Below are 25,517 nucleotides of genomic sequence, written 5' to 3' on the forward strand. Positions count from 1 at the left end.
TGTCTTCAGTACGTAGTATTTCCTTGTTGCTGTGGTTAGGTATGCTAACCGGCTGGTTTTGTTGTTGTGGGGGAAACCCTCTATTGATGCCAAAATATGTTTGCTGTTGCTGATAATTATGACGATATTGATGATTAAAATTTTGTCACTTATTAAAATTATGCTGGTAGTTCTTGTCATTTCAGGAGTGTCTAATGAAAATTGTCACTTTCAGGTAAAACTTGTCATATCAGGTTTTCTTTACTCATTTCTAATCCTAGATAAATCGACAGTTGAAGAGTTGTTCTGATAGATATAAAGGACAGTAATAGAGTAGGCAGCAGTGCAGAAAACTAAAGAAGAAATAGCACCCATACGGCTCAGGGCCCTGTGCACCCTGTGGCACATATTCATCGAAGTGTAATGAATCCCCTGAGGTCGAAATCTGCAAATAAATTTTAGTTTCTGCGTTACAGGCCAAGCCGGTGGAAATGCAAAAGTAAATTGTTGTATCCAGCCCAAAGGGTGAATCTGTGTTCTGTCTTTCTTAAATACCTTAAATTTCCTAACGGATAGAAAGCGCTTGTAATCAAAATTATCGTCTCTGAATGTCTGAGCAGGTTCAGAATTGTATGAGAATCTATTTGTCCGTGTCTGTTCGGAATCTACGTCACGCACTCTCTGTAAGTTACCTAAGTTATATTGGCTGTGTGAGTGTGACAAATGTTCAGAATGTGGCGTATGCTGTGACGCGGTAGAGGCTGAAACATTTTTCATTTCTGTCACTTCTTGCTGTAAAGATGACAATTTTCTTCGTACTGTATTATTGGATGTACCTATCTCACTGATTGCCTGTTGTATGTTTTGGAATTCGGGTCATTTTTAGTGTCACAGGCATCGATTTGTTTCTGCATTTTACGTGTGGTTATATTTCATTTCTTAACGTCTGATTTAATGGTATCGGGATCCTGTATTAATTCCAACTGTTCACGCCTGTTGGTCACTGTCTGAAAGTCTACTGTGTATTTATTTTCCAAAGTCTGAATATTAGTGTCTGTTTTTGTTTTTAGATCGGAGATTTCACCATGCAGTTCCGTGTTCAACTGTTAGATAGTATTAATTTCGTCTGATACTGTAGCAATGTTGGTGTCTACGTATGTTTTTGATTTTGTAAACAACTTACGCTTGTCTTCCTGTCTCTGTGTAGTAATTGTTTCCGTGACTTGTTTCTTTACTTTGTTCTGTTCCTGTATGAATTTACGGTAACGCGTTTCACAGTTTTGTAGGTGGTGATTAAAACGTTCATCAATTTGGCTGTTCTGTTGTTCAAATTTCTTGTCGACTTTCGCATCCAGAGTGCGTTAAAGTTCTGCTGACATTAATTTAAACTCGTCGTGTAACTGTGTAGCGTTTTCTGAACATTGTTTAGCAACTGCACTAATTTCATCTCTAAGTAATTTTGTTGTGCCTGCATGTGTATTACGTAATTCTTGGGCAACGGATCTAATTTCTTCAGTACTATTCCTAGCACAAGCCTTAATTTCCTTCCGTAATTGTTCTTTAGCAACATGAGATTGCACGGCGACGGTTGTAATCTGTTCATTAATCTGTTTAAAGTTCTCATTAAATTGCTTGATCGACCTGTCGTGTTTTTCACTAAGTTGTTGCTCGATTCATTAAGGTTGTTGTGTTTTTCATTCAACTGTTTAAGATTTCCATTAAGTTGTTTGTTCGATTCATTAAGTTGTTTATAATTGAATACCTGCCAGCAAAAACGTTGTAACTCTCAAAATGCAAATTGTACAGGAGGCGCGAAAAACCATTACCTATGCAACAGGTTTACGAACGGCAGAAATAGCATTCTCAATCACTTGAAATGAGTCCATTGCTGATTAATGTCTACACGTTGTGGCAGTACGTGACCTGAAAAGCAAGATATTACAGATTTTCGTTCGGCGTCCATACAAAAATGTTGTAACTCTAACTAGAGTAGCACACTTTTGTGAGTTATAACGTTTATTCCACTGATATTATTTAACCTCTAACAGTGTTTATTGGTTTTGTTCTGATTAGGAGTAAATACAATTTGCACTATACAATGTCGGAACTTGCGGGTGTTTGACTGAAGGTGGAAATATTGTTACAAAAGAATGGTTTGTAGTGATAAACGTTCACATTTTCATTTCACAAGAATATAACGAAACAGAATCGATACTGCACCCGCAGTTTAAACGAAACAGTATTAATAGTTCCCACTGTGTAACACGATTATTCATGGCACACAAGACGTATTGTTGCAAACGTACGTTTTGCGTGACCGACCATTACACTGTCACTTTACTTCATCCTTAGGTTCTCATAAACTCTCGGTATTTCTCATGACTGCATCTGCACATGTCTAGCAGATTAACTTTCTTTTCCACAGAAACAGGCAATGGCTCACCATAAAGTCTAGGTAGGCCATTCAAGCTAAACACCACCGGCGGAACTGTAATACTACTTTTACCCCTGGAGCGTTTTACTAAGTTTGCTGAATAACAAGGCTGAAAGTAGTTACGGCTCTTGCGGCTCTGAAGTACTGTTGGGGAGTATGATGATATCTTCATCCAAACATAATCCGTTATTTTGCATTTTGGATCTTTGCGGACGTGCTTTTCTATACCGCATAAATCAATAAAATCGTCCTGCTCCATGTAACGAACCAGAAACGAGTTGTTTGGTTGTGCAGTAGCTATGACCAGAACCCACCAAATGGTTCATACACAGAGTAGTTCTTCTTATGTTAACGTGAAATCCCTGTCACAAGGCAAAATGCTGTGTCCTGTGATAAGAACTTTTTGCTTCACAGAGGTGAAATACTTCATGTTCAGGAGATATTGATAAAAAGCAATATTTTTCCAGTTACTGTTCTTTCCTGTACATCGATCTGAACACACCCCTAAAGTTCTTTCTTCACACGGGTTTAGTACTGAAAATCTAGATGTTACGTACTTCAGAAGGCACGAAGTAATTTCGGCTGATCCCCGCTTAGCAACAGTTTCAGGCCATACACACATCCACATCTTATTGTCACCAACGTTATGTATTGCCTGACTGTAGGTTGATAGCTGACGTTGATAGAAAACCGCACAATGGTTTAGGGTAGGACAATACAGCACCTGTTGAAGGACTGAGCATATTACAACATTGATTTCGTTTGCTTTAGCTTTTGCTGTATTCTTCTCCAGCATTGAATAGGCTGCTTCCGCATGTAAATGGTGCAGTTCGTTTTCTTCGTCGATTTTCTTTCTCTCTGTTTCATTTTTACTGTTAACTAACTGCAGGAACAGTCTGTCACAATACCCACATGAATCCGAACTTGGTACTCCAAAGCGAAAATTATATTGTCCCCTGAAAATATTTCTGTGAGGTCTTTCACTGCACTGTACTGTCGGATTATCTTCTTTAAAGAATCGGCAAAGCTTAGAAATATTCAAATCGGATCTCAGGCAGAGCTTTTCATTCTTTTGTCTTGAGTAGTGGCTTTCAAGCTGTCCTGCAGCGTATTTGGACGATTCAAATGCCTACCCCTTCTGTCTTCTAACGGCACGCCACATTTCATCTTCCCTTGGAGCATTTGTACACGTCTAGCTGTAATCCTATATACCATGTAAGACGTATGCATTGCCGGCGATGGGCGAGGCATGGCAGAGTCTCTGACCAGAGAGTAGTATGTAGTTAGTTGTTGCTTGTCGCTAGTGGGCATTAGTCTTCAGTCTGTGCTAGTAAGCAGTTGTCTGCAGTAGTCTTGAGTAGTCTGCAGTAGTCGACAGCAGTCGGCGCGTGCTTGCGCGTGTCCGCAGTCTGCTCTGGTCGGGACTTTGGAGGATGAGTGTTATTGTAGAAGGTAAAGAAGCAGACTTGCGCATATCTAGTAATGTATATTAACTGTCATTGATTTCTTTTAAAAAAATGCCTCAATAATAATTTTTATAATATAAAGTAATTTTTTAAAGAAAAGCATTCATTTCAATTTAAAGAATATTTCCAATGCATGATCATTCCTTCCAAGAATCAGAAAAAAAATATACGCCAGCATTACACGAAGCTGTGCCGAAAAATTTCTACATAAGAGCAGATATATTCGCAGTTTTTATTGAGGTAACAATTTTTCCTTTTTTTTATTCAGAATACAGGTCCGGGGCGCAGCGCTGCTGTCGTCATAAAATTTACCAGGTTACTGAATTTTTTTATTATTTCCGGATTTAGGAATTGAATTTTGTGGTTACATTAAGTGTGAATGCATTTCTGCACGGAGACTATAAATAGGAGCCAACTTTGTTCAGAGGTTACATTAAAAATCAATTTTGTTCAGAGGTTACAATAATTTTTAAAAAATTATTTAATTATTATTTTTGTGCGGAGGTTACACTTGGTTCATGGTTTCTTATTCATTTAAAATTTCTGTGGGGAGATTACACTTGGCGACATCCGGCCAGGATCGTATTTATTTGTGAATCTTCTGATAAGTAGTCATATATCTGCTCTTATTTACTTAAATGTAGTTTGCATCTGGCACAACGCATTTACTAATTTGTCACTCTTTCTTTTACAGACCATCGGCAATTTGTTGGTCTTTGTTGTAATTGTGTTTGTTGCATTTTGCATTGTCCTTGTTTCATATGTGCTTAATTCTGATTTGTGAAAAAATGCCGCGAAAAACTGTTAACAGTACATCGCGATGTGCAATGAATGAAGTAGCCGATTCGAATAATTTGACCGATCATACTAGCGACAGTTTGTGTAGTAATTATAATGCTCCATTTACAGACAATCAGTGCGTACTGATCACCAGTAATGATTTTGATGCAAATGATGAGCAAACAAATTCAATTGTGTCCTCTGTTAATTTAAAGACAATTGATGACGCGGGACGTTCTGTTACAATGAACGCTGCCCAGTTCGACACGCCAGATTTGCAAAATTTACGTAGCGAACAGATAATTGTTTCTAACGAAAATGAACAGTATACTCAAAGTAGGACAGATTTATTTGATTCTGAGGTAGTGACTAACAGTGCACATCCGATTGGGAAACCTTTTCGAGAATCACAGAATGACCAAATGGTTACACAAAACGTGACAATTGCAGGTACGCCATCAAACAGCACAGAAAATAGAGTAGGTAATATTGGCTTGGATCAAATTATGGCAGTGTTGCTACAGTTTAAAAAGGAACACAACGACAATTTCAAACGACTTAATGAATCGTACAAACAACTTAATGAAAGTTTCGACAACCATTTCAAACAACTCAATGAAAAATATGACAGGTCGATCAAACAATTTAATGAAAGTTTCAAACAGTCGAATGAAAAACACGACAACCTTAACGAACAGAACAAACAACTTAGTGAACAGATTACAGCTGTTACCGTGCAACGTCATGATACTAAAGAACAATTACGTGACGAAATTAAGGCTTGTGCTAGTAACAGTAGTGAAGAAATTAGATCTGTTGCACAATAATTACGTAATAGACATGCAGGCACGACAGAATCACTTAGAGATGAAATTAGTGCAGTCGCTGAACAATGTTCTGAAAATGCGACACAGATACGCGAAGAGTTTAATTTAAAGTCACCAGAACTTTCACGCACTCTGGATACGGAAGTCGATAAGAAATTTGAACAACAGATCAGCCAAATTGACGAACGTATTAACGTGACAGAAATGAAAAATGTTTCAGTCACTAACACGTCACAGCATACGCCACATTCCGAAATTTTACACACTCACACAACCAGTATAACTTAAGTAATTTACAGAAACCACGTCACTTAGAATATGAAGTGACACAGACAAACAGATTTTTATGCAATCCTGAACCTGTTCACACATTCAGAGACGATAACGTTGATTACGAGCAACTTTTATCCGTAAACAAATCTAAGGTATTTAATAATGACAGAACACAGATCACGCTTTGGACTGGATACCACAATTTGCTTTTGTATTTTCATCAGCATTGCCTATAATGCAGAAACTAGAATTGGATTTGATACAACAACTTGCTTTTGAATTTTCATCGGCATTGCCTGTAATGCAGAAGTTAAAATTTATTTGTAGCGCGTAATTGACCTCAGGGGATTCATTACGCTTTAATGAATATGTACCGTAGCGTGCACAGGGCCCCGAGCCGTAGCAGTGCTATTTCATCTTTAGTTTTCTGCACTGCTGCTTTCTCTTCTACTATCCTTTATATCTATTAAAACAGCAACTGTCGATCTATCTAGGATTAAGAAACGTGTAAAGAAAACCTGATACGACAAGTTTTTACCGAAAGTGACAATTTTATCATTATACGTTCCCGAAATGACAAGAACTACCAGCGTAATTTTAATATCAGAGAAAATTTTAATCATCAGTATGTGTAAAATTATCAGCAACAGCGAACGCATTTTGGTAACAATAGAGGTTTTTACCGCAACAGCATGAAAGCCAACCGGTTAGGATACCTAACCAACAATGTAATGTACAAGGTCAACCAAGCTTTAATGTTTCGCCGCCTACACATATAGCGTCAGCTCCAACAAATAGTAACGCACAGCAACAAGGAAATAACTACGTACAGAAAACACACTATTTCAATTCCTATCGCAATGCACCGTATAGAAATGACTATTATGACAGACGTAAAAGTAATGAGCACAATTTTCAGCGTACGTTTAATAACAGTCGGTTTTACCAGCAGCAGAATGAACCACAATAACAGATTATCATGAATGAACCAGACAGTAGATATCATCCCGAACGTAATACGTCAGGAAGAAATAACAGAACCGTACAAATAGTTCAAATGCCACAGCATCCTCCCGAAAATAATAGCACGTCAGATAGAATTTGACTAAATACAGTACAGGTTGCATCTTCCAGTAACGCAAGCAATACTTTTGTCACGCAGAATCTTGTTCACGAGAATGTTATTTGAAACATGCTTTGTTGAATGCACCACTTTTATCACATCCAGATCTTACTAGAAATTTTTCCATTGCCACCGACAGTTCTAACACCGCTTTAGGCGTATATATTTATCAGGAAATTGAAGAATATGGCACTACAGTAATTAAAAACATAGCCTTTGCGAGTCGCATTCTGTCACCTTCTGAACGCAATTATTCTGTTACAGAACTTGAAACATTATGTGTTGTATGGGCATTTACGAGATTTTGGCGTTTCCTTTATGGAAGACATACCACCGTTTACACAGACCATAGAGCTATACAGTTTTTACTTTCGGCTAAATTTACACACGACAGATTAAGTAGATGGAAACTTTATTTACAAGAATTTAATTTTACAATTGTTCACATTCCCGGTACACAAAATATTGTAGCAGACACACTATCCCGTTCTCTTAGCAACAATCAGCAAGACATCGCAAACAACTTCTGCAAAGCAAATTTCAGCGTCATGTACAGTCAACAAGTTTCATTTGAAAATTTCATTTCGTCGTCATTACAAGAGATAGCACAAGAGCAGAGTAAAGACAACGTGTGGAAAGAAATTAAACACCTTTGGCAAGATAGGAATAATGTTACCATTAGAAACCATTACACTGTACGCAATGACATTCTGTTTCGCCGCTCTCACCCTGACAGCAACAATTGGTTATTATGCATTCCTGATGAACTTGTTAACAAATTAATCTGGTATACTCATTTAAGTTACGCACATTACGGAGCCAGAAAATGTTTTCTTATACTGAGACAGAACTGTTATTTTACCAACATGGAGAAACGTGTTCGACGAGTTTTAGCGTCATGTAAAATCTGCCAGAAAGCTAAATCAGACACGACTTCACATGTTCCTCCATTACATCACATTGAACCTGTTAAATTGAGACACATGGCCGCTGTAGACATTTTTGGTCCGATTCCCAGAACTAATAGAGGTTTTTGCTACATCCTTGTCGCTGTTGAACTCACTTCAAAATTTGTTACCCTCACTCCGTTACGCAAAGCTACTGCTAAAACTGTTTCGAAAGCATTTGTAAAACATTTTCTATTTCATGTAGGGCATGTACTGAAAGTAATTTCCGACAATGGATCACAGTTTCGATCTGCTATATGGACACGTATTTTACGAGCTAGAAACATTTCTCCGATCTATATATACAGGTATCATGCTTCTTCGAACCCTTGTGAACGATTAATGAAAGAAATTGGTAAACTGTGTAGAATATACTGCCATAAAAAACATATTGATTGGGACACACACATACTCTCATTCCAGGGTGTAATTAATTCCATACCAAATGAATCTACTATGCTATCTCCGTCTGTTATACTGAAAAATGTTGCACCACCTAACAAAATTAAAGAATTAGTATCCTTTCCTACATCGCGTCGACTACGCCACTATTAAATAATTGACATTGCGCTGAACAACATCAAACGTGCCGCAGAGCGCCGGAGAAGACAGCAAAAACAGGTTTGTACACGCCGTGACTTTCACATTGGACAGAAGATATTAATACGTACACACTATTTATCCAACAGAGGAAAGAGTAGATGCAGTAAATTTGAGCTTCTATACGCAGGTCCATATCGAATTCGCAGCATTCCTCACCCCAATGTAGTACACGTCGAAACTTTGAGAACCAGAAAAAGCAAGGGCAATCACCATGTCTCCAACATCAAACCCTTTATTGAATGAACATACTTTATGATTTATCAGACTGTAATGCCATTTCCAAATTTTTTTTTTATGACCACTTATACAATTATATTTATGTGACTACTTACTGATGATTATCGTATTTTTTCTTGGCAAGTCCCTGGCGAGGTAAGGTTAGCAGGTCGCTCTTCTTGTCGTTACACATCAGACTGTGCACATTTTCCATTTTTCATGTATGTATGATTGTTTCCTGTTTTGTTTGTATGCACTATGAAATATTTAAGATATAACAAACACCAGTTGACTTTAACATTTTGCCTTATGATATCTCAACATCGTGACTACTTTACTTTTTTTTTTTTTTTTTTTTTTTTTTTTATTTTTTGCTGCTACATTGTGATACACTGTGTACATTTTTGCCTCTGAACACTGTCTATGTTTTTGACATATTACGTTTTCTGTCATGCTATGCTGTATGCTCAAATATATCACTAGAAACTAGCTTTTATTTAATGGGTATATGATTTAAATGCAAGACATTAATCATTGTTCATAATTTTCAGAAAGCAATAACGTGTCAAAGAAATAAATTAAACAAACCACAGTGGATTACTATGAAATGGGAATTTCCCCTTCGGAATGAACGGAAGAAGATGCAATACCTCGTCATGAAGAGTAAATGGATCAGAATTAACAAACATTAACAAGAATATACTATACACATCGTACATATATATTTAATACACATTTCATTACCTGTTAATTCGAAGTTCACTACTTTTCAGCATAATATGCGTTTCTTCTTTCAGTTTAATAATCCATTTTGTATTTTGCAGGAGAAATTATTCATGAAGTTAATGTGCTATAAGCAGTTGGTCATTACCGTTGCATTTTTTTCCCATTTGTGTGTCATTTATGAATGTGATCACATATACTTTACTTGTTTCATAACCTTGCTACAGCTGACTCATGACAAATGACGTTACACATCTTCATTTACAGCAATAACTCAAATACAAATATTTTTATGCCCCAGTAATTAATTATCGATCCCAACACAATGCAATGCTAGCACAAAAAAAACATGTATTACCAGTCCCAAATAATGCTACCAGTTTAAGAGAGTTCTGAGTAATACTGAATAATGTTTTCTAGTCACAGACCTTGAATAATAGTTACAGTATGTTACATTTTCAATATGTCCTATGTCACTTGAATGATGAGTTCTGCGTAATGTTTTCTAACCACAGACCTTGAGTAATAGTTACAGTGTGTTACATTTTAAATATGTCCTATGTCACTATCATTCATGATCAGTTCTGAGTAATACTGAATGATGCTTTGTAATAATGCATAAATGCTATGCCAATAATTACTGTAAATAATATTTTTGTTATACTCTATAAATCCTATGCCAATAATTGACTTTCATTTTGAATGATAACTTCTGAATAATACTGAATAAGGTTTTATAAAAATATAAGAATACCTTGTAACTGGCCAATGAGTGCCAATAATTATTTTAAATATGCCGTATGTCACTTGAATGATGAAAAATGTTTTGTATTATTCAATACTTGCTATATGTTTAGTAACTGGCCAAAGAGTGCCAATAATTGTTTTAAATATGTCGTATGTCACTTGAATGATGAAAAATGTTTTGTATTACTCAATACTTGCTATATGTTTTGTAACTGGCCAATGAGTGCCAATTGTTACTATAACTAAGTGAATTATGTTAATACTATGCCATTCATTAGCTCCTGTTTTGATTGATGACTTCTGATGGTTTGTAACTGGCCAATGAGTGCCAATGATTACTATAACTAAGTGAATTACGTTAATACTATGCCATTCATTAGCTACTGTTTTGAATGATGACTTCTGATGGTTTGTAACTGGTCAGTGAGTGCCAATGTTCTCTGTAAACAGATTACTTATGAACATTATTCTGTAAAACTTCATACATGGTACAGAAATGTTCAGTAACTGGGCGATGAGTGCCACCAATTACTCAAATCAGTTGTTAGACCAGTGTAATTCTCAATGAAGACTAGTATGTGACGTAATGTCCTTCACTTTCTGACCTAATTACCAGAAATTACTGCAATATCCGTTTGTCTTGTCTATCCTCATGATCATGGAGCACTATATTTGGTTTTTTCACTAATTCTATGTTGGTGTACCTTACAAGAACGTGGTGTTGACACGACATGCTGTCCACCACCTTGAGCGATGGAGATGTTATTATGGTCCCACTGTTTGGTGTACCTAATGTACTACCAAAATGATAACATGGAATATTACTACGACATTTCAGTGTCTTGGCTACACTGATTAATACTTCAAGGAAAAGAACTTCAGATTGTCTCACTTGGTGTTGTGCTTCTGTAGAAAGATATGGACTCTCCGTGCAGCTGCGTGCAACCTAAAGTGCTACAACCATGATGCAATCCTTCCCTTTCCTATCCTAGTTCTTGTAAAATAGTAAAAAAAGTATATCAGTGTGTGTGCACCTTTGTCATTTTGTTAACATGATTTGTATTCATTGCCTATACATTTGTGATTTCCTGATATGTTCAATACTACAGTGCGTGTGCACTTTATGTCATTTGTTAATATGATTTGTACTCATTCCGTGTACATTTTGTGATTTGCTGATATGGCTCTGAGCACTATGGGACTTAACTTCTAAAGTCATCAGTCCCCTAGAACTTAGAACTACTTAAACCTAACTAACCTAAGGACTTCACACACATCCATGCCCGAGGCAGGATTCGAACCTGCGACCGTAGCGGCCACACGGTTCCAGACTGTAGCGCCTTTAACCGCTTGGCCACACCGGCCGGCTTGCTGTTATGTTCTGAACTACAGTGCGTGTGCACTTTTGTCATTTGTTAATATGATTTGTACTCGTTGTGAATACATTTTGTCATTGCTTGATGTGTTCTGTACTCAGTGCATGTGCACTATATTTTATTTCATGTTCTGCACTTATATATATGTATATATTCTGTGATTGTAAATTTAGTTAATTAAGAAAAATTTGTTGCTCATGGCAAGTCCAATTGACTCACCATCGCTAGGAAATTTTTGCCCTTCACCCCCCCCCTCCCCCCCCTCCCCCCCCCCCCCCCCCCCCCCCAGTGGAGGGTTATGTAAGACGTATGCGTTGCCGGCGATGGGCGATGCATGGCAGAGTCTCTGACCAGAGAGTAGTATGTAGTTAGTTGTTGCTTGTCGCTAGTGGGCATTAGTCTTCAGTCCGTGCTAGTAAGCAGTTGTCTGCAGTAGTCTTGAGTAGTCTGCAGTAGTCGACAGCAGTCGGCGCGTGCTTGCGCGTGTACGCAGTCTGCTCTGGTCGGGACTTTGGAGGATGAGTATTATTGTAGAAGGTAAAGAAGCAGACTTGCGCATATCTAGTAATGTATATTAACTGTCATTCATTTCTTTTTTAAAAAAATGCCTCAATAATAATTTTTATAATATAAAGAAATTTTTTTAAAGAAAAGCATTCATTTCAATCTAAAGAATATTTCCAATGCATGATCATTCCTTCCAAGAATCAGAAAAAAAATATACGCCAGCATTACACGAAGCTGTGCCGAAAAATTTCTACATAAGAGCAGATATATTCGCAGTTTTTATTGAGGTAAGAATTTTTCCTGTTTTTTTATTCAGAATACAGGGCCGAGGCGCAGGGCTGCTGTCGTCATAAAATTTACCAGGTTACTGAATTTTTTTATTATTTCCGGATTTAGGAATTGAATTTTATGGTTACATTAAATGTGAATGCATTTCTGCACGGAGCCAATTTTGTTCAGAGGTTACATTAAAAATCAATTTTGTTCAGAGGTTACAATATTTAAAATTCATTTAATTATTATTTTTGTGGGGAGTTAACACTTGCTTCATATTATAAATAAAATTTCTGTGGGGGGGGGGGGGGGGGGGTTACAACCATGCACCACGTTTTTTGACATACCTGATTTTTTTCTGCTCCTCATCTTAAAAAATACTTGAATGTGCAGTGTCTGCGCGAAATGGTCTCCTCAGTCTCCCTATCTTTGATGTCTACTATTTCAATGCCCGACGAAGCCAAAAGTCTGGTTTGTACATTATAGTCTAAAGCGTAGAATTCTTGAAACAGCTCTGTGTTGTCCTCTATTTTTAGTGTTTTACACCGGTATCCACATTTGCAGGTAGCAATCTATAAAGGGAGCACGACGTAATGATAAGTATAGTTGACCACTTTAACGCCAAAGGTAAAGGCTATGACTTTGCATTACAATATAATGTTTGCGAATAAGGTATGGATTCTTCCATTTCACAGTTATGTTGTGTTGGATTGACATACAACGTTTATGCATCCAGCTGTTCAGCAGGTACTGGTTTGCTATTGTGGGCCAAATATGGTTGCCCCGAATTCCGTTTGTGTTTCTTCACAATCCTCTTTCATTCACTATACTTAATTTTCCGTTTCCGGCCCCTTTTTATATCTTCGCACATGCTCTGACTTAACGTCACACAACGTTCCTGCTCCATGTTTACAACGTTTCTGCATCCGAGCGCCTCGCGACGAATGGGAAACAAACGAAAAATAGCGCTTAATGTACATGTTTGCCAACATTACTTCATACACGCCTTACTCTTGGCACATACAACGTTTATACGTGACAAACCTTAGAAAAGTGAGGGTAACAACGTTTTTGCCGGCAGGTATTCAATCGTTGTCTTGTTTTTCATTCATTCTACAGTTTGAGATTTTCATTAAGTTGTAGCAATACTGCCATAGCTTAATCATTCCAAAATTAGCGACTCTATTCTCTGTGCTGTGTGATGGTGTATCTGCATTTGTCACGTTTTGCATAACCATTTGGTCATTGTCTGATTCTTGAAAAGGTTTGCTAATTGGATGTGCACTGTTGGTCATTACATCGGAATCAAATAAATCTGACGTATTTTGAGTACATTGTTCATTTTCGTCAGAAGCATTTATATGTTCACTGTGTAAATTTTGCAAATCAGGTGTACCAAACTGGGTAGCGTTCATTGTAGCGGAACGAGCCCCGTCATCAATTATCGTTAAATTTACTGTGGACATAATTGCATTTGTTTGCTCATCATTTAGATTAGAATCATTACTGGTGGTCGGCACGCACTAATTACCTGTGATTGGAGGATTAGCAGTATGACTCTGAGTGTCGCTAGTATTATCAGTCAAGTTATTCAAGTGGGCTTTTCGCACATTACGCATCGCGATGTACTGTTAGCAGTTTTTCGCGGCATTTTCACAGCTCAAAGGTAGGCACAAAATCAGACAAAGCACAGCAGAAATGGAACAAATACAACAACAACAAAGAGCAATAAATTGCCTATGATCTGTGAAAGAAGGAGTGAAAAATTAGTAAATGCGTTGCGCCAGATGCAAACTACATTTAACATTAGGTAAATAAGAGCAGATATAAAGCTAACTACTTCACTGAAATTCACAAAAAAATACTATCCTGGCCGGCTGTCGGCAAGTGTAACCTCTCAACAGTTTAATTCCGTAACCTCGGAATAAAACTGGGTGACTAACCTCTCAATAAAATTGTGACTCATACACAACCTTTCAATAATTAACTGACGGTGAATCTAAACTGGTAAATCTCGACGTCATCAATGCTGCGCCATGGCCCTGAAAAGTCATTCTGAATAAACTGAAAATTCTTACCTCAATTATGTCGCCGGATAACGCGTATATATCTGCTCCTATACGAAATTTTTCTGTCACAGCCCAGTGCAATGCTGGCCGCTAGATTTGTCATGTATTAAAAGGAACAACTGATTTTTCTTTACGATAATCCGGATGACCATGGATAGGAGAAATTAGTAAATTTTTAAATTCTGATGAATGATTGTCAAAAGTTAATTTTATAAGAAAGATTATTATTAAAAGATTCTTTTTAAAAACATTTACATGGGGCTTGATATAGCAATAGTACAAAATCAGTTGTTACAAAGCACCTATGCGCGCGGCTATAAATAGTAATTTTTGGTTTTACCTTATACTACATCGCTCAGGCACCGCCATCGCTCTCCGTGACCGCAACTGCAACTCCATACGAGATACAACTGCTCTCTGTGAGCTGTACAACTGGACAACTGCTCTCTAAGAGCGACCTGACCCAACCGCCCGACTGCGAGCTGCTACTACTACTGCTGCTGCTGCCGACACTGCTCCCTGGTGTGAGATTCTATTGTAGCCTACATATCGCAGGCAGCGCGTGAGCATTCCACCGAAGTTACATCTGCTCGAGTGCGCCAGCAATAAATTCCTTAGTCATGGACCTCTTACATGCGTAGGGTAATTTTACACGCTAAGAAGGATATCCGATGAAGTTGAAACTGTGACGAAAGCTTTCTAAAAATGTAAAATTCGCATTGTGCCAACTCATACTCGTATTAGTCGCCATGTAACAACGTATCACGCTTGCATGTTACCCTTCTTATACTATATTATTTTATAACGTTAATTGAATTCCCTTTCAGTATTTGACGGGACGTAATAGAAATTACAAGAGGAAACACTGTCTTTACGTTCTGCAATTGTTTCAGTGTGTCACGTGTCAGGTTCCTTGCTGAACCTCAGGAGACATGCGACGGCGGCATCGCCAAATGAAAGATCTATGCGACGGGCAGTAAACATTACATGATTCAAAGCTATGGCGTTAAAAATACCGAAGGTTGCCTTCAGTGCAGATTTTGGGCAAATATTAAATAGTATGTCTAAATTACTGGATATTTCTGTCGGAATTTTCTCGTTGTCTCATTTACGGGTGATGTTAAGTTACTTTGTAAAAGAAGTAGTACTCGCTTTGATGTTCATTACTAAACTCTTTTCATTAACTCGGAGCTTGCAGTCTCTTTCACACAAGGTGGAAGAAGTTTAATATTAACTTCCACGTTCCGTGTCTGCCTTTTACTCGTAGACTAGAGTGCAGATTCCTTCATTTGTTTCCCCTGACACCTCAGGTAAAATAGGGACCAGCGGTCAAACAAAATACTGATGACAGAACTAAAGAGAACTTCTGCAGCAATTCCCGTAGGAACTGTAACTTTTAACTCGCCACCTGTGACAATTCAACTGTTGTAGAACTCCCACAGAGCACAGAGAATAAACAGTGCTACCAAAATGAACTGGTCGCTAATGCTTGGAATATTAAATCACACCTTATAAAGCAGCAATCGTTCATTGTTGTAAATACAGCCCACTTCGTTCTCGTCGCATCGGTTTTTCAGGTGTCGGACTTCGTTGTAGCTATAGTGCGAGTCAGATTAAACACTATAGCATCCGCTTGCTTAAAGCAAATTCGTACGAAGGCTGGGATTCGAGTCCGGGTCTGCTGCTCACTAGCCAGATGCGCCAACCACTACGCCACCCTGGCACTGTGGCTGTCCACGCCTCCTTCCTCAAACCAAATTCCCATTCACGCCTCACCCCACAAAAACTCGAACAGCGCTTCAGATACCCCTGCGAGATTTTCCATTCTTCTCGAATTCGTGCCAGTATTTTGTACCATGACTTATTAAACTGATGTTTCGGTAATACGCACACACACACACACACACACACACACACACACACACACACACACACATACACACTTATTTAGAATACAAATTATTCTTCAAGTCTGGGGATTTTTTGCCAGATACATATTTGCATAGCAGGTAAATAATTTTTAAAGGTTTACATCTTGATTTCAGCGCTCAGAATTATGTTCTGTGATTACAATTTCGGCATGAAACCATTTTAATCGTCTCTGTTTATACACTCCTGGAAATTGAAATAAGAACACCGTGAATTCATTGTCCCAGGAAGGGGAAACTTTATTGACACATTCCTGGGGTCAGATACATCACATGATCACACTGACAGACCCACAGGCACATAGACACAGGCAACAGAGCATGCACAATGTCGGCACTAGTACAGTGTATATCCACCTTTCGCAGCAATGCAGGCTGCTATTCTCCCATGGAGACGATCGTAGAGATGCTGGATGTAGTCCTGTGGAACGGCTTGCCATGCCATTTCCACCTGGCGCCTCAGTTGGACCAGCGTTCGTGCTGGACGTGCAGACCGCGTGAGACGACGCTTCATCCAGTCCCAAACATGCTCAATGGGGGACAGATCCGGAGATCTTGCTGGCCCGGGTAGATGACTTACCCCAGGAGCAACAGTGTCCCTAATTTGCTGGGAAGTGGCGGTGCGGTTCCCTACGGCACTGCGTAGGATCCTACGGTCTTGGTGTGCATCCGTGCGTCGCTGCGGTCCGGTCCCAGGTCGACGGGCACGTGCACCTTCCGCCGACGACTGGCGACAACATCGATGTACTGTGGAGACCTCACGCCCCACGTGTTGAGCAATTCGGCGGTACGTCCACCCGGCCTCCCGCATGCCCACTATACGCCCTCGCTCAAAGTCCGTCAACTGCACATACGGTTCACGTCCACGCTGTCGCGGCATGCTACAAGTGTTAAAGACTGCGATGGAGCTCCGTATGCCACGGCAAACCGGCTGACACTGACGGCGGCGGTGCACAAATGCTGCGCAGCTAGCGCCATTCGACGGCCAACACCGCGGTTCCTGGTGTGTCCGCTGTGCCGTGCGTGTGATCATTGCTTGTACAGCCCTCTCGCAGTGTCCGGAGCAAGTATGGTGGGTCTGACACACCGGTGTCAATGTGTTCTTTTTTCCATTTCCAGGAGTGTATAATAATACTGTCCAATGTAATAATACTAGAACCCAATATCTTTACACGCACTCATCCATGAACCCCCTCCACAGAATATTGAAACGAAAAGTCAAATCATCTGTCATCAAAATTTTCAACCACTCGCTAACAGCTAGTACACCCACCCCCCTCCCGCCACCCCATCCCCCCACCCAAAAAAAAACTCGTCGTCTCTATCCGCCTCTCTTTCTCACTCATACACACACGGTATAAACATCATAAACAGAAGTTAGTCTCGAACATATACTTCGTTTGGTTGGCAACAAATAGGTAAACATGCCACAGAAGATGAAACACGTAACGGAGTCGCAATATTTACTTTGTGTAAAACAGTGTATGACGAAATAGTTGTATGGAGTGACAAAAGAACAATAGTCCACAACAAAAAAGGGTGAGAAACATGGCGAACAGTGTGTGGAAGGCGAGAACGCAAAGATGTGATTATATGGCAGTGATAAAAATGGTAGTGTGACCTCCAGACCAGATGTGAGAAAACGCAGATCAGCAAGTCGTAATTAATTAATTTTTTACAAAAGAAAATCGCGAAGTGAAGTGTTTAATAACCTAAAACTAACAAAACTGTATCGTTATAGAACTCACTGATGATGCCTTAGATCAGGAGAAGGCGGAAAGCGTATGGGATAAATAAAGTAATTAGCAGCAGGAAAAGGCAGTTTTATTTACAAAACAAGTATTTATATGGAGATGTGTTGACAGTCTGTATGGTTACATCGTGAATTAAACATAGTATAGGGAAATAGCGGTTTGTTGCTTTAATTTTGTACATCAGTATATATACTCATAGGAGATACTTGATGACATTGGTTTCATGTAGTGTTTGTATAAGGTTTGAGAGATCTGCGTTGAGAAATTTTCCCATTGTCTTTCTCTGTGAGTGACTGTGTTTTGACTAAGAGCCATATCGGAATTCCGGTCTTCCTGTTTACTGCTTAGTATCGTGCTTCTTGGGGCTTTCTTAAGGCTCCTCTGAGCATTTTTGCGCGAATGATCCACTGCCAATTAAAACTTCGTCCTTTGGAACTCGTGCACTGTGGGTCCTTTGCCAACGTATGTGCCAGTTTATCGAAGTGGTGTGAGATACAACTGCTTCTGCACCATTTTTCCGTGGTTCCTCTAAAGGCTACCAAACGATCGGTAACACTAGACTGAGTTTCTTAAAATTTTCGTCACATTATCTCTCGTAGCTCTGTGTTGCAGAATCGATTTTGTTTTCCTGACTCTGAAAATTACTTTCACTCTTTTGTATAACATCACAATTTTTCCTTAAATAACAGCCGGCCGGTGTGGCCGTGCGGTTAAAGGCGCTTCAGTTTGGAACCGCATGACCGCTACGGTCGCAGGTTCGAATCCTGCCTCGGGCATGGATGTGTGTGATGTCCTTAGGTTAGTTAGGTTTAAGTAGTTCTGAGGTCTAGGGGACTGATGACCACTGATGTTAAGTCCCATAGTGCTCAGAGCCATTTGAACCATTTGAACCGTAAATAACACCTCATATTTCAAAGATTTAAGTAGTCGGAGCACAAATATTGAAAATTACTCACTCTATTTTTGTATAATTATAGTTTTATTTTTTGGTAATAGACGCATACTACATGAATCACAAACAGTTGTCTCAGAACATCATGACTAGTGTTGCATTTAATATTCAAAATTTCTCATTTTTTATTTCCTTGCAGAATTTTCTGCTTTGCTAACCCTCATCAGCAGCCATCACATTTTCATCCCGTCTTCACCGCTACCTCCGATCCGTCTCCTTAATGTCCCGTATTTTCAGGGAAGTAGTCAACACGTGAGTGTACGAAATGGCCTTTTACACTCATGCTGCCAGCCCAATTCTCGCAACTTGCCGACACGATTTTGACAAAGTTCTTGTAATTTTGGATGCTTTTTGTTCCATAAAAAGTTTTCACACGGAGGCCTGATGATACTTCATGTACCGTACTCTTTTCTCTAACATTCAAAGTCTTTCTGGATTTGAGAGCCAAGAAACAACACAGATTTCAGCTTCTTGACTAATGGAGGGAAATTACATTGAGAAGTACTGAAAATGGGCTTTGTAATGTGGAAGAAATCTTGCAAAGTACTTCATCAATCGCAATGCCGGACCCGGTGGTGAAGCACGTGCCTGGAGATGGAGAGGACGGGCTCGATTCGGTCGGACCACAGAAGTATTCAGTCTTCGGCTCTCAAGGAAGTAACGAGTCGCAGGAACGTGACGCGATTCGTATTCCACTTTTAACTGTAGATCCTCTGTCACAAGTTGGATAACGCAGGTAGTTTACGTACACGCAAGTCGCCGAAGTCGAATAGAAAGATTTGTATCCGCCCACTAAACTATACAAAATTAAGGCCGTTGTACCCCATGTATGAATACCAGCTTGATGTGCAGCGCTGGAAGCATTATTTCTGGTAGTCCAAAAGAGATTCATGCAAGATATTTTTAGTGCCAGGCACAGATGTCTCTCATTTGGCAAAACATAGTATTCCAATTCTTCCTCTTTGACCGACTACCCCACTCTCCTAAAAATCAGGACACTTTTGTGTATCCAGACAGCTTTCCTAAAATTTGTACGGCTGAAAGTAAAACAAACTTTATTACGTTATGAAAATACTGCACTAGCAACAATTTTGAAATCAAAATATTTTTTGATCGAACAATCCACGGGTGTACTGCCGGTTGATAGCGTCCAACGGGCACAATACTACTGTGATCAGGTACGTCGACATCGTCAGGCGATAACATGCAGAATGATGAAATTATTGTTACTACGGAATGATTTTTTTGTATTACTTCATGTACATCACTTGCAAATTATATATTTCCTGTTGACAGTAACAATTTTATTTTGAAAGACGAAGACAACAAAAGAAATTATCTTGTCCATACAAGGTACCACAGGCATAAATGTCTTGAATGAAAGCGACGTTTTTTTCACTTAAACTGTTGTATTTATTAGGAAGTCACCTTAGTTGTTGTGGTCGAGCGGTTCTAGGCGCTTCAGTCCGGAATCTCACGGCTGCTGCGTCGCAGGTTCGAATCCTGCCTCGGACATGGATGTGTTTGAAGTCCTTAGGTTAGTTAGGTTTAAGTATTCCTAAGTCTAGGGCACGGAAGACCTCAGATGTTAAGTCCCATAGTGCTCAGAGCCATTTGAACGAAGTCATCTTAGTTCCAAATATAGTTTCGGATTAAGAAGCCATTTTCAAAAAATGGTGAAATGGCTCTAAGCACTATGGGACTTAACATCTGAGGTCATCAGTCCCCTAGACTTGGAACTACTTAAACCTAAATAACCTAAGGACATCACACACGTCCATGCCCGAGGCAGGATTCGACCCTGCGGCCGTAGCAGCAGCGCGGTTCCGGACTGAAGCGCCTAGAACCGCTCAGCAACAGCGCCATTTTTAAGAGACTGCCTTAGAAGAAGGTGTCAGTCATTTGAAAATAACAGCCCATTCACTCCCTGTATACATTTTCTGATGGTTTTACAAATTACAGTGTTTGTTATCGATTGAAAAGTAGCCGGCGCGCTTAAGACACATCTTTTCCGTCTGAAGCGCCCTGACTACGTGTCAATCTATTACGAACAGTGCGACTTGTAAAAACATCAGGCGTGGTAGAACATTCTGTAGCTAAGAAGTGATATTAATGCATACGTAGTCCAAGAGGACAAATGTCAGCTCCTTGGGTGAAACAACGGATATCTCCGTCATTGGGAATGGATGGGGGATCAGTCATTATAGCAAGTTGAATGCTGAGCATTAAAATTGGCGTACTTTGATGGGGGTATGCAACGAACGCCACATTGGTGCACTACGGGCTTCGACGTGAGAATGATTAGAATTTCACTAGACCGCATAAAGTGTAACGGGCGATCAAAAAGTTTCTGTTCGAAGGTCGTACAGTCCGGAAACGGAACGCTAATGAAACAAAATTGCCGTGAGCACTGAGGCAGATATCTCATCGACGCACCAGGTTGCAGATCCCAATTTGATGTAACGCCGTGTCCCGCTGCGTGAAGAAGTCTGCAGCTCCCTGCTGCACATCCTCGTACTGCAGGAACCGTCGTCCCTTCAGATCGTTTTCTGAGGCACCGGCGACGTGATAATCGCACGGGCAGAAATTATGACTGTAGGGCGACCGTTCGAGTGTCTCCCGTTTCGAGTTGGCGTAACTTCTGCGTTACGACATTTGCGATAGGGGGACGTGCGTTATCACGAAGCACCAGCACGCGTCTAGGGTTTTGACAGACGTGCTGCCGCATACACATTCTTCAATCTCCGATGGATGTCTACTGGTGTTTGTCCTTCAGCAGCACATTAGTCCTGTCTGCACGCATTTGGCAATAATGGTGCCACAATTCACGTTTCCGCATTTGCGTCGGGAAGGCACGAATGCCACACTAGTCCCTCGCCTACAGGCCGGTGCTTATACACCCGCATCGCAGCCGCGCAGCAGCAACGCCCTGAAACTGAGACGTTTGGTTGCCCATTGAGCATAGGAGTGGCACCATCTACATTCTATACATCAGAACTGATTTCACAACGAGTTGCTCATTCATTAATCGCATGTGTATGCTGGGCGTTTGTAAGGCGATCATGTTATGTCTGGTATAAGAAAGAGAAACATCTACGAGCCTGTGACGGAATTCTACTGCGGCAGCATCATTGACCATCGAGACTACAGTTTATCATTCCGTGATACTGATGATAGAGTTGGTCACGATCCATTGGCTGCCATGCAGGTATGCAGTCACGATTCTTGAGGGCCACACAAGAAACCGTGTAAGATCTAAATGGTCCCCGTAACAGCTGCCCCAGACGACAGTGATATTGCATTTTTCGACTGTGCAGGCTCGTACAATAAGTGAAATTTCATTACTTTCTGTCCCTCATGGCACTGGATATTTCATGACCAGCAGTGTGCAGCAAAGAGGTTGTAGGTTTGGGCTCTGCATATGAAAGATCTGGTTTTGCATGAGCAGGGTCGCTCTGCCTTTGCACGTAGAAGGCATTGGTTTCGCATGAGGAGGGTTTTGGCTTTACATGAGGGAGGCTCTGGCTTTTCATGAGGAGGGCTCGAGTTTGGCATCAGGAAAGGACTGGTTTTGCATGAGGAGAATTTTAGATTTGCACGAGAAGAGTGCTGGATTCACATAGGGAGGGGACACTGGCTTTGCGCGAGTAGAGCACTGGCTTTGTACGAGGAGGGTTCTGGATTCACACGAGGAGAGCACTCACTTTGCATCACGATGAGTAGGAGTCTGGCTTTGCACAAGGAGGATTTTGGCTTTGCCTGAGGAGAATTGTGGCTTTACATGAAGAGGTCTCGGGCTTTGGCATGAAGAGAGCCCTGGCTTTGCACGAGGATGGTCTCTAGCTCTGCTTGAGGAGAGCACTGCCTTTGCTTAAGGAGGGCGCTGCCTTTTCATGAGGGGGCCAATAGTTTTGCATTGGAGACACTGCCAGTGTTTTCACAGACTCCGATTAAACAGCCGTTTATTGGGAAAGCAAGCACTGGAGCTAATTACCTTCACATTTCGTTCGTTTGTAAATAAGAGAAGAGTAGCTGAGTAAAAGAAAACGAGCTGAGGGTATATGAGACTACAGTAGTCTTACATTTCTGGCACAGTTCTTTATTTTTCATAAATTTATCGAATATACTCATAACTGAGGTCTGTGACTGTAAATTAACTTACTCCATAAAACACGACCATCCGCCATTTTTAGTGCTTTATTCCGAAATATGCATTTTGGGTTTTCACTTATCTTCAGTATTGCTGGAATACAGTCGTGTATTAACATTAGGTTTGTTTCTCTGCAGCTGCTGTGTGTAGATTACCAATTCATTTAGTTACGATATTTTCAGGGGTGTTGCAGTTTAGTAGCTGTACTCTTACGTAATTTATAAGATTTCGCTTTCTGCTACATTTTTTTCCTCTGTATTATAGGATTAAATGTATGTATAGTATATAATATTGTTTCTTGACTATACTACTGCCATTTCTGTGCTATGCAACAATTATTGATCCACTAGTCCAATTAAATATCGAAACTGTACTTTTTAGGTAATATAGCCTTATATCAAAGGTATATTATATTCCTTTTGTGTCATTTTTGTTAATTTACTTCTCATAATGCCAATGCTTCACTGGTTAAATAATCATTGAAAATCTCTTCAAATAGGCTAACTGCCAATTTCTTAGTTTTCACGTCATTAGTCAAGAATGTTAGTGTTTATCTTTGTACCAATGAGTATTTAATTACATGCCTGACTTCAGAAGTAGTTTCTGGATAAAGACGAGAATGGTTACTTGACATCGAGTGTTTTATTCAGAAATAAAAGAAGAAAAAAGACGCCTACGTCTGCTCCCATGACCAAGGCTGCATTGTGTTAGTACATCAATGACTCTAAAAGATGTGTTATGAATAAAATAGTGAAACGAGAAGCTACAAGTTATAGAACAGAAGTAAGTGCATCTAACTACATCAGTTATAAATGTCCAATACAGGAAACATAGTAGCTGCAGCAATAGTTATTTGCTATGTCTTTATCTATGTATATCCTTTCAAGGCACTATACAGTGTATGGCACAGCCTGTTCGGTAAAAAAAAAAAAAAAAAAAAAAAAAAAAAAAAAAAAATTTGCACAAGATGGTTGCAGCGCTCACAATGTAGTAGCATTAATGATATGGATATGTATTAAATCCACTGAAGATAGGTGAAAATGGCGAATGTCGTAGCACAAATAAAGCTACACTATGTGATCAAAAGTATCCGGAAACCTAGCTCAAAATGAGTTACAAATTCGTGGCACCCTCCATCGGTAATGCTGGAATTCAATATTGTGTTGACCCATCCTTAGCCTTTATGACAGCTTCCACTCTCGCAGGCATACTTTCGATCAGGTGATCGAAGGTTCTTCACGGAGTTCTGCACTAAGGAGTGATATCGATGCCAGTCGGTGAGTCCTGGTACGAAGTCGGCGTTCCGAAACATCCCAAAGCTGTTCTGAAGGATTCAAGTCAGGACTCTGTGCAGGTCAGTCCTTTACAGGGATGTTATTTTCGTGTAACCACTCCTACACGGACCGTGCATTATGAACCGGTGCTCGATCGAGTTGAAAGATGTAATCACCATCCTCGAACTGCTCTTTAACAGTGGGGAGCAAGAAGGTGCTTAAAACATCAGTGTAGGTCTGTGCTGTGATAGTACCACGGAAAACAACAAGAGGTGCAAGCCCCCTCCATGAAAACACGACCACATCATCGACTCCGAATTTTACTGTTGGCACTACATATGCTGGCAGACGACGTTCATTGGGCATTCGCCATACCCACAATCTGCCAACAGATCGGCATATTGTGTACCGTGATTCGTCACTCCACACAACGTTTTTCCACTGTTCAGTCGTCCAATGTTTACGCTCCTTACACTGAGCGAGGCGTCGTTTGGAATTTACCAGTATGATGGGCGACTTACGAGCAGCCGCTCGACCGTGAAATGCAAGTTTTCTCACTTCCCGCCTAACTCTCATAGTACTTGCAGTGGATCCTGATGCAAATTGGAATTCCCGTGTGATGGTCTGGATAGATGTCTGCCTATTACACATTACGACCCTCTTCAACCATCGCCGGTTTCTGTCAGTCAACAGACGAAGTCGGCCTGTACGCTTTTGGGTTGCATATGTCGCTTCACGTTTCCACTTAGCTATCATCGGAAACAGTGGACCTAGGGATATTTAGGAGTGTGGAAATCTCGCGTACAGACGTATAGCACAAGCGACACCCAATCATCTGACCACGTTCGAAGTCCGTGAGTTCCGCGAAGCGCCCCATTCTCCTCTCTCACCATGTCTAATGACTACTGAGGTCGCCAATATGGAGTACCTAGCAGTAGGTGGCAGCACAATGCACCTTATATGAAAAACGTATGTTTTTGGGGGTGTCCAGATACTTTTGATCACATGGTGTATATGCAAAGTGGCTGCCTGCTGTACTTTTTCAAGTAGCTTCTTATGTATGTATCTCTTGTGCAAACAATTGGCAGTAGCTCATATTTTCTCGGGGTACAGATC

The sequence above is a fragment of the Schistocerca americana genome, unplaced genomic scaffold (assembly GCF_021461395.2).
Source record: "Schistocerca americana isolate TAMUIC-IGC-003095 unplaced genomic scaffold, iqSchAmer2.1 HiC_scaffold_18, whole genome shotgun sequence".
NCBI classification, from domain to species: domain Eukaryota; kingdom Metazoa; phylum Arthropoda; class Insecta; order Orthoptera; family Acrididae; genus Schistocerca; species Schistocerca americana.